Source organism: Schistocerca serialis, chromosome 2 (genome assembly GCF_023864345.2).
Source record: "Schistocerca serialis cubense isolate TAMUIC-IGC-003099 chromosome 2, iqSchSeri2.2, whole genome shotgun sequence".
Lineage (NCBI taxonomy): Eukaryota > Metazoa > Arthropoda > Insecta > Orthoptera > Acrididae > Schistocerca > Schistocerca serialis.
Window position 1 is genome coordinate 968,477,693 of NC_064639.1, and position 12,340 is coordinate 968,490,032.

Here is a 12,340-nt window from a genome sequence, read left to right on the forward strand (position 1 = left end):
AGCGATGGTGAGTCAATTGGACTTGCCATGAGCAACAAATTTTTCTAAAATCTACTTAATTAACTAAGTTGACAGTCACAGAGTATATACATGGATATATATAAGTGCAGAACATGAAATGAAATATAGTGCACATGCACTGAGTACAGAACATATCAAGAAATGCCAAAATGTACACGCAATGAGTACAACACATATTAACAAATGACATAAAGTGCACACACACTGTATATATCTCTACCTTTTTTACAACTAATAAACATATCAAGGAGTGAAATAAAGTGCACACGCACTGTAGAAGTCTTTAGCATTTTTACATAACATATCATGGAGTGAAATAAAGTGCACACGCACTGTAGAAGTCTTTAGCATTTTTACATAACATATCATGGAGTGAAATAAAGTGCACACGCACTGTAAAAGTCTTTAGCACTTTTACATAACATATCATGGAGTGAAATAAAGTGCACACGCACTGTAGAAGTCTTTAGCATTTTTACATAACATATCATGGAGTGAAATAAAGTGCACACGCACTGTAAAAGTCTTTAGCACTTTTACATAACATATCATGGAGTGAAATAAAGTGCACACGCACTGTAGAAGTCTTTAGCATTTTTGCATAACATATCATGGAGTGAAATAAAGTGCACACGCACTGTAGAATTCTTTAGCATTTTTACATAACATATCATGGAATGAAATAAAGTGCACATGCACTGTAGAAGTCTTTAGCTTATTTAGGACAACTGATCTTGCTAACAAATGAAATGAAGTGCACACGCACTGTATATGTCTTTATCATTTTACAAGAATTTAAACGCACTGTATAAGTCTTTACCATTTTACAAGAACTAGGAAAGGAATGGGAAGGATTGCATCATGGTTGTAGCACAGTAGGTTGCACGTAGCTGCACTAAAAGTCCATATCTTTCTACAGAAGCACAACACCAAGTGAGACAATCTGAAGTTCTCTTCCTGAAGTATTTATCAGTGTAGCCAAGACACTGAAATGTTGTATTAACATTGTATGTTATCATTTTGGTAGTGCATTAGGTACACCACATAGTATAACCATAACAACATCTCCATTGTTCAAGGTGGTGAACAGCATTATGTGTCAACACCACACTCATTCACCAACGTAGAATTAGTGCAAAAACCAAATATGGTGCTCCATGATCATAAGGATGGACAGAACAAACGGATATTGCAGTAATTTCTGGTAATTAGGTCAGAAGGTGAAGGACATTAAGTCTTATGCTAGTCACCATTGAGAATTACACTAGTCTATCAACCGATTTGAGTAATTGGTGGCACTCATCGCCTAGTTACTAAACATTTCTGTACTATGTATGAAGTATTACAGAATAATATTCATAAGTCATCTGATTACATTCAAAACAACAGTTAATTAATGGCATACCATTTACATAATTCATCTAGTTATAGTAATCATTGGCACTCATTGGCCAGTTACAAACCATCAGAAGTCATCATTCAAAACAGGAGCTAATGTGTGTAGCATGAAGCTACTGGTATTAATATACAATAGCATGTAAGTGACATAATACAAATTTAAAATATAAGAAACAGTGGCATTCATTGGCCAGTTACTAAACATATAGCAAGTATTGAATATCACAAAACATTTTTCATCATTCAAGTGACAAACGACATATTTAAAATAATCATTGACACTCATTGGCCAGTTACATGAAGCATGAAGCTACTGGTATTAATATACAATAGCATGTAAGTGACATAATACAAATTTAAAATATAAGAAACAGTGGCATTCATTGGCCAGTTACTAAACATATAGCAAGTATTGAATATCACAAAACATTTTTCATCATTCAAGTGACAAACGACATATTTAAAATAATTATTGACACTCATTGGCCAGTTACAAAGTATTCTTATATTTTTATAAGACATTATTCAGTATTATTCAGAAGTCATCATTCAAAATGAGAGTTAATTATTGGCATAGCATTTATAGAGTATAACAAAAATATTATTTACAGAAATTATTTGCATAGTATTTATGCATTATTACAAAACATCATACAGTGTTACTCAGAACTCATCATTCAAGTGACATAGGACATATTTAAAATTCAACACACTGTAACTATTACTCAAGGTCTGTGGTTAGAAAACATCATTCAGTATTACTCAGAACTCATCATTCCAGTGACATAAGAGATATTGAAAATGTAACACACTGAAACTATTACTCAAGGTCTTTTTTTGTGCTAGCAATAAATTGCGTTGGGATCGATAATTAATTGCTGGGGCATGAAAATATTTGCTTTTTACTTATTGGTGCAAATAACGATTAGTAATGTCATTCGTCATAAGTCAGCTGTAGCAAGGTTATGAAACAAGTGGAGTATATGTGATCACATTCACGAATGACACACAAAAATGGGTAAAAAAATGCAAGTACTAGAACAGGTTTAATAATTAACTGCTTATAGCACATTAATTTCATGAATAGCTGCTCCTGGAAAAAATACAAAATGGATTATTAAGCTGAAAGAAGAATCGCATATTATGCTGAAAAGTAGTGAACTTCGAATTAACAGGTAATGAAACATGTACTCAATATGTATGTACTCTAACTGTCCTTTCCAAAACATTCAGTCATTACACCATGCGACATAAGACATACTGTCAAAACGAACTGCAACAAATACTAAAGTAACTACATAGCATTTCTTAACTAATAGTAAATATATAAACTTCTCTCATCTGCAAAGAAAAACTTCATTATTCATATTACCATAACTCCATTACTATCATCACCTGCAAAGAAAAACTTCATTATTCATATTAGCATATTCCTCATATAACTATTCATCATCATTCATTATCATCTGCAAAAGAGAGACTTCATTATTCATTATTCATATTACCATTTACTTCATACAACTACTCATAGTATAGAGTTTCTTATTTCCAACATTTTTCATTACTAAAACTAAGATGTGTAGTTCTGTCTGACAGCCTGCATCAATCGCCTTGTATTAGTTAAGACTGCTATTATACGAGATGTATAGTATATTCTTGTTAGTGTTTGTTAATTCTGATCCATTTACTCTTCGTGACGAGGTATTGCATCTTCTTTCGTTCATTCCAAAGGTGAAATTCCCATTTCATAGTAATCCACTGTGGTTTGTTTAATTTATTTCTTTTACACGTTATTGCTTTCTGAAAATGTTGAATAAGGATTAATGTCTTGCATTTAAATCATATACCCATTAAATAAAAACTGGTTTCTAGTGATATAATTAAGCATACAGCATAGCATGACAGAAAATGTATTATGTCAAAAACATAGACAGTGTTCAGGTGCAAAAATGTACACAGAGTGTCATAATGTAGTAGCAAAAAAAAAAAAAAAAATGTAAAATAGTCACGATGTTGAGATATCATAAGGCAAATGTCAAAGTCAGCTGGTGTTTGCTACATCTTAGACATTTAATAGTGCATACAAACAAACAGGAAAACAATCATACATACATAAAAATGGAAAATGTGCACGGTCTGATATATAACGACAAGAAATGACTTTCTTTGTGTTCAGCTTGTATGTTGTGTAGTTGATAGAGGCGAGAGTTGAAGACTTTAATGGAGAAAGAATTTGATAAAATTAATATGTCACTAGATAGAATTGCATAATTGGTCATAAAATGTGTAAGTTTATCTGGAAAAATGTGCACAGTCTGATGTGTAACGACAACAAAAGCGAGCTGCTAACCTTACCTTGCCGGGCACTTGCCAAGAAAAAATATGATAATCATCAGTAAGTAGTCACATAAATACAATTGCATCATTGGTCATATAAAAACCAGGAAATGGCATTACAGTGTGATAAATCGTAAAGTATGTTCATTCAATAAAGGGTTTAATATTGGAGATATGGTGATTGCCTTTGCTTTTTCTGGTTCTCAAAGTTTCGACGTGTACTACATTGGGGTGAGGAATGTTGTGAATTCGATATGGACCTGCATATAGGAGCTCAAATTTATTGCATCTATTCTTTCCTCTGTTGGATAGATAGTGTGTACGTACTAATATCTTCTGTCCAATGTGAAAGTCACGGCGTGTACAAACCTGTTTTTGCTGTCTTCTCCGGCGCTCTGTGGCACGTTTGATGTTGTTCAGCGCAATGTCAATTATTTCATGGTGTCGTAGTCGACGAGCTGTAGGAAAGGATACTAATTCTTTAATTTTGTTAGGTGGTTCAACATTTTTCATTATAACAGTCAGAGATAGCATAGTAGATTCATTTGGTGTAGAGTTAATTACATCCTGGAATGACAGTATGTATGTATCCCAATCAGTATGTTTTTTATGGCAGTATATTCTACACAGTTTACCAATTTCTTTCATTAGTCGTTCACAAGGGTTCGAAGAAGCATGGTACCTGGATATATAGATCGGAGAAATGTTTCTAGCTTGTAACATACGTGTCCATATAGCAGATCGAAACTGTGGTCCATTGTCGGAAATTACTTTCCATACATGTCCTACATGAAATAGAAAATGTTTTATAAATGCTTTCGAAACAGATTTAGCAGTAGCTTTGCGTAACGGAGTGAAGGTAACAAATTTCGAAGTGAGTTCAACTGCGACAAAGATGTAGCAAAAACCACTATTAGTTCTGGGAATCGGACCAAAAATGTCTACAACGGCCATGTGTCTCAATTTAACAGGTACAATGGGATGTAATGGAGGAATATGTGAAGTCGTGTCTGACTTAGCTTTCTGGCAGATTTTACATGACGCTAAAACTCGTCGAATACGTTTCTCCATATTGGCAAAATAACAGTTCTGTCTCAGTATAAGAAAACATTTTCTGGCTCCGTAATGTGCGTAACTTAAATGAGTATACGAAATTAATTTGTTAACAAGCTCGTCAGGAATACATAATAACAAATTGTTGCTGTCAGGGTGAGAGCGGCGAAACAGAATATTATTGCGTACAGTGTAATGGTTTCTAATGGTAACATTATTCCTATCTTGCCAAAGGTGTTTAATTTCTTTCCATACATTGTCTCTACTCTGCTCTTGTGCTATATCTCGTAATGACCACGAAATGAAATTTTCAAATGCAACTTGTTGAATATAAATGACGCTGAAATTTGCTTTGCAGAAGTTGGTTGCGATGTCTTGCTGATTGTTGCTGAGAGAACGGGATAGTGCGTCTGCTACAATATTTTGTGTACCGGGAATGTGAACAATATCGTAAAATTAAATTCCTGTAAATAAAGTTTCCATCTGCTTAACCTGTCGTGTGTAAATTTTGCTGAAAGTAAAAACTGTATCGCTCTATGATCTGTGTAAACGGTCGCGTGCCTTCCATAAAGAAAATGCCGAAATCTCGTAAATGCCCATACAACACATAATGTTTCAAGTTCTGTGAGAGAATAATTGCGTTCAGCAGGTGACAGAATGCGACTCGCAAAGGCGATGTTTTTAATTACTGTACAACCATCTTCTTCAATTTCCTGAAAAATATGTACGCCTAAAGCGGTGTTAGAACTGTCGGTGGCAATGGAAAAATTTCTAGTAAGATCTGGATGTGATAAGAGTGATGCATTCAACAAAGCTTGTTTTATATTTACAAATTCAGAATGTGCTTGGCTATCCCAGGACCAAATAGTGTTTTTACCTGTCAATTGACATAATCTAGGGGTGTCTAAAGCAGAGTAATGAATAAATATACGAAAAAAGTTAATTAGACCCAAAAGGCTACGTAGTTGTTTCTTCGTCGTAGGAACAGTAATGTCACGTAAAGCTTGAAGTTTTTCCGGGTCAGGCGCAATGCCTTCTGCTGAAATTACATGTCCAAGAAATTTTATAGAAGTTTTGCCAAAGTGCGATTTACTGAGATTAACTGTGAGTCCTTGTGCACGAAAAGTTCGTAACAGTTGTTCAAGAATCAGATTGTGTTCAGACCAGTTAGCTTCTGCAATAAGAATGTCGTCTACATACGTTGTGATTCTGTCTTTAAGTTCTGTCGGAAGTATACTATTCAAACCGCGAATAAATGCTGCTGAAGAAATAGTTAAACCGAACGGTAATTTACAAAATTGATAACAGTCACCAAAACAGAGAAAAGCCGTGTACTTTCTGCAGTCCGGATGGAGCTGAATTTGCCAAAATCCCGATTTCAAATCTAATGTGGAATAAATAGCGGTACCATGAAATTTCTGTAGAAGTTCTCCTAGTGTCTGTGGGCGATCTGTTTCATTAATAATAATGTCGTTGATGTGACGCGAATCAAGTACGAGACGAAGTGAACCATTCTTTTTCTTAACAATATGGAGTGGGTTTATGTACGGACTAACTGCCGGTTCAATAATTCCTTGCTCAAGCATAGCTTACAATTCTTTCTTAACTTATTCTCTGTGAAAATACGGAATGGGATAATGTTTGGCTTTAAATGTGTCGTGCTGCTTAATTTGAAATTCATACATAAAACCAGACATAGTACCAGGGACGTTGTCAAAAACTGGAGCTTGCTGTAAAAGAATTTTGCGTAGTTGCGTGCGTTCGTCGTCTGTATTTGCACTGCTCTGTTTAACTTTATCAGAAATCATCTGTGTAACGTCATAGTCGGCTTCGTCTGGAGTATTATAGTTGTGTACGTACGTATCTGTGAACAATGTGGAATGACAGTCTATGTTACGTGAAGCACAAATGACCCCTGTACGATTCATTGTTTGTTCTTCTACAGATAAAGAGTGCTGAAATTCTAATGCCAGTTGTACATTTTCATCCTTTAACATTAAATAGGAGTTTTGAAAGTCAATAATTGCGTCGTGTTGTACCAGAAAATTCGTACCTAAAATAACGTCTGTTGTCAATAAGGGAACAATCCAAAAATTTGAGTGAAATGTATGACCTGCAATACAAAATGATAAATGTGTCTGTAATTTTACATCTACTCCTTTACCAGATACTGCTCCTTTTACTTTAGTTTTGCCTAATGGTAACATAGGATAGGTATTCTCTTTGTTACATTCGTTGAAAGTTTCCTAGTTTGTAACTGACATACTAGATCCAGAATCGATTACTGCTGAAAATTTGGATGATCCAATCTTTACCTCAATGACAAGGTGGGAAATGGTTTTTTGAATAACTGGTCTTTCCTGCAAAAGAGTGTCTCGGATGTCGTCAAAAGTAATAACATTTTCGTGAACAAGGTTCTGTGTGTCAAAGGTATTGCTTGCGTCGCTGGAAGATGCAACCCGTATTGTATCTAGTCAAATTCTATCTGACGTGCTATTATTTACGGGAGGATGTTGTGGCATTTCAACTATTTGCACTGTTCTGTTATTTCTTCCTGACGTATTACGTTCGGGATGATATCTACTGTCTGGTTCATTCACGATAATCTGTTGTTGCTGGTAAGACCGACTATTATAAAACGTACGCTGAAAATTATGCTCATTATTTTTACGTCTGTCATGATAGTCATTGCTATATAGCGCGTTGCGATAGGAATTGAAATGATGTGTTTTCTGTACGTACTGGTTTGCTTGTTGCGGTGCGTTACTATTTGGTGGAACCGACGCTATACGTGTAGGCGGCGAAACATTAAAGCTTGATTGACCTTGTACATTACATTGTTGGCTAGGTATGCTAACCGGCTGGCTTTGATGCGGTTGCGGAGAAAAACCTGTATTGTTTCCAAAATGTGTTTGCGACTGCTGAAAATTTTGTACATACTGATGAATAAAATTTTGTTAGTTATTAAAATTACGCTGTTATTTCTTTTCATTCCGGGAGTGTCTAATGAAAATTGTCACTTTCGGTAAAACTTGTCATATCGGGTTTTCTTTACTCATTCTTAATTCTAGATAGATCGATAGCTGAAGAGTTGTTTTGATAGATATAAAGGATAGTAAAAGAGAAGGCAGCAGTGCAGAAAACTAAAGATGAAATAGCACTACTACGGCTTGGGGCCCTGTGCACGCTGCGGCACATATTCACCGAAGCGTAATGAATCCCCTGAGGTCAATTATGCACTGCAAATAACTTTTAGTGTCTACGTTACAGGCAATGCCGGTGAAAATTCAAAAACAAATTGTCGTATCCAGTCCAAAGCGTGAATCTGTGTTCTGTCATTATTAAATACCTTAAATTTTCTCATGGATAGAAAGTGCTTTTAATCAAAATTATCGTCTCTGTATGTATGAACAGGTTCAGGACTGTGTGATAATCTGTTTGTCTGTGACTGTTCGGAATCTAACGCACGTACTCTCTGTAAATGACCTAAATTATAGTGGCTGTGTGAGTCTGACAGATGTTTGGAGTGTGGCGTTGCTGTGACGTGTTAGTGACTGAAACATTTTTCATCTCTGTCACTTCTTGCTGTAAAGTTGACAATTTTCTACGTAATATATTATTGGACGAACCCATCTCACTGATTGTCTGCTGTAAATTTTGGAATTCGGGTGTTTGATTAAACGGAATTGGTGAAGTATCGTTTGATTTGGTGTCATTATTACTTTCGATAACATCAATACGACTGGCCAATTCATCATATTTTTCAGTCAGTACTTTTACCTGATCATCGATATTATTATCACAAGCGTTAATTTGTTTTTGTATTTTACGTGTGATTTCGTTCAGTTTTTTAACGTCTGCTTTGATGGCATCGGGATCCTGTATTAGTTCTAATTGTTCAAGTCTGTCGGTCACTGTCTGAAAGTCTACTGTGTGTGTGTGTCTGTTTTTGTTTTAAGATTAGAGATTTTATCATGTAATTTGGTGTTCAACTGTTTGATAGTATTAATTTCGTCTGATACTGTAGCAATATTGTTGTCTACGTATGTTTTTGCTTTCGTAAACAATTTACGCTAATCTTCCTGTCTCTGTGCAGTAATTGTTTCCATGACTTGTCGCTTTACTTGATTCTGTTCCTGTACAAATTTACGGTAACGCGTTTCACTGTTTTGTAGGTTGTGATTAAAACGTTCATCAATTTGGCGGTTCTGTTGGTCAAATTTCGCGACTACTTTCGCATCCAGCATGCGTGAAAGTTCTGCTGACATTAATTTAAACTCATCGCGTAACTGTGTTGCGTTTTCAGAGCATTGTTTAGCGACTGCACTAATTTCGTCTCTAAGTAATTTGGTTGTGGCTGCATGTGTATTACTTAATTCTTGTGCCACAGATCTAGCTTCTTCACTATTGCTCCTAGCACAAGCCTTAATTTCCTCACGTAATTGTTCTTTAGTATCATGACATTGCACGGCAACGGCTGTATCTGTTCACTAAGTTGTCTGTTCTGTTCATTTAGGTTGTCTTGTTTTTCATTATGTTGTTTGTTCGATTGATTAATTTGTAGCAATAATGCCATAACTTGATCCATGCCAACATTACCTACTCTATTCTCAGTGCTGTGTGATGATGTATCTGCATTTGTCACGTTTTCTGTAACCATTTGGTCATTCTGTATTTCTTGAAAAGATTTGCCAATTGAATGTGCACTGTCACTACACCGGCAGCCTATAAACTTGACGTGTTTTGTGAATATTGTTCAGCTTCGTTAGAAATAATTATCTGTTCACTACATAAATTTTGCAAATTAGGCATGTCAAACTGGACAGCGCTCATTGTAACGGAACGTGCCGCGTCATCAATTGTTACATTTACTCTGGACATAATTGCATTTGTTTGCTCATCATTAGGATCAAAATCAATATTAGTGATCGGTACGCACTGATTGTCTGTAAATGGACGATTATCACTATTACACTGAGTGTCACAAGTATTATCGGTCAAATTATTTGAGTCGGCTATTTCACTCATTGCTCATCGCGATGTACTGTTAACAGTTTTTCGCAGCATTTTTCACAAATCAAAATTAAGCACAAAATGAAACAAAGACAAAGCAAAAATGGAACAAACACAATTACAACAAAGAGCAATAAATTGTCGATGGTACGTGAAAGGAAGCGTGACAAATTAGTAAATGCGTTGCGCCAGATGCAAACTACATTTAAGTAAATAGAAGCAGATATATGACTACTTCTCAGAGGTTCACAAAGAATACGATCCTGGCAGGGTCGCCAAGTGTAACCTCCCCACAAAAATTTAATAAATAACAATAATAATAATACGATTCTATTTTTGTGTAACCTCATAACAAAATTGGTTCCCATTTATAACCTCCCTACAGAAATTCATTCAACTTTAAACTACACACAAAATTTGTTTCCCATTTAATGTACCCACAAAATTGTTTTCTCATTTAGTGTAAGCTCAAAACAGAAAAATTCCTAAACCTTGTAATAAAAAAAAAAATTCAGTAACCTGGTAAATTTTGGACGACAGCAGTTCTGCGTCATGGCCCTGTAAGATCATTCTGAATAAATAGCAAAAATTCTTACCTCAATAAAGTCGGCAACTATCTGCTCTTACAATAGCTTTCTCCGGCACAGCTCTGTTCAATGCTGGCCTACAGATTTGTCATTTATGAAAGGAAGCAACTGATTTTTCTTTTGCAACAATCGTAATGATCATGGATTGGAGAAATTAGTAAATTCTTTAAATTGAAATGAATGCTTGTCAGAAATTACTTTATATGACAAAGATTATTATTAGGACATTTTAAAAGATTTACATGGGAGTTCACATAACATTACTAGATATGCGCGAGGCTGCTTTTACCTTATACTATAACGCTCAGGCTCCGCGATCGCTGCACTACGACCGGCCCAGCCAACACGATACACCAGACTGCTCGCTAGCAACAACTTACTGCTACACAGTTACTACTGCATACAACACTGCTCTTTGGTCACAGATTCTCTTATAGCTTACATATCGCAGGCAGCGCATACCTCTTACACATTTCCCCAAATTATCCTCCAGGTGCTCAAAAAAAATAAAGATTTCATTTCCAAAAAGGAGTACCCATCAGATCTGCTACACACTAAGTAACGTGTCGAATATGGATCCTGTTGCTCTGAAGCTCTACGTTCCTCTCAAAGTGTTACGAGGGAGGGGAACGATTTGGGGCCGTACCTGTCAGCATTAAAATCAACCTTACCTTTCTTAGAGACTGCTGGGGTCATTTGGTCTCCAGCAAAAGGTGACTCATTCCGCTTCATCGCGGGTCATCCACCGATCGTGGGCGCCACCTAGCCACAGCAAAAGCCACCTGGCATGATGGCCATTGCTGGGAGTCCTGATGCCCCAAGAAAATGGGCATCTACTCCTAGGCATACATGGGGAGTTAACATCTCAGGCATCAGCAGTGCGATCCCTGATCCCTGTGTTGTCAGAGGGCTACCGCCAAATGGGTACATGATGTCCCCATCACAACGGACTGTCTACCGTGCGCAGAGAAATCCAACAATGTCATGAGTGCGAAAGAGGACAGGAGACAACGGTGTCATCTGCCAAATAGTTGAATTGCAGGTCGAGATGCAAAGCCATGACGAGAAGAGGTTCAGGAGATCGAATTTCTTAGCACTATGGGTAACTGGGCAGCACGTAAGGCGTCCTTCCCCATTTAGTCCGCATTTCTGTAGAATTTGCGAAGTAGCAGGTGAAACCATGAAATGAGACCTCAACTTATAGGGCTGAAAAGTGTGAGACTCCTTTTAGTCACCCCTTAGGACAGGCAGGAATGCCTTGGCCTAATCTAACCCTGGACCCGCAGGGGAAGAGTGAAAGTGAAGAAGAATTACGTGATCTGCTGAATGGAATGGATAATCTAATGAGTACAGAGTATGGATTGAGGGTAAATCGAAGAAAGGCAAAAGTAATGAGAAGGAGCAGAAATGAGAACAGCGAGAAACTTAACACCAGGATTGATGGTCATGAAGTAGATTAAGTTAGGGAATTCTGCTGCCTAAGCAGAAAAATTACTAATGACAGACGGAGCAAGGAGGAGACCAAAAGCAGACTATCACTGACAAAAAGGCCATTCCTGGCCAAGAGAAGTCTACTAGTATCAAACAAAGGCCTTCATTTGAGAAAGAGATTTCTGAGAACATACGTTTAGACCACAGCATTGTATTGTAGTGGAACATGGACTGTGGGAAAATCAGAACGCAAGAGAATCGAAACATTTGAGATATGGTGCTATAGACGAATGTTGAAAATTAAGTGGATTGGTAAGCTAAGGAATGAAGAGGTTCTATGCAGAATCGGAGAGGAAAGGAATATGTGGAAAACACAGCCAAGGAGAAGGGACAGGATGATAAGACGTCCGTTAAGACATCAGGGCTGACTTCCATGGTACTAGAGGAAAGGGATATGTGGATACACTGACAAGGAGAAGGGACGGAATGATAGGATATCT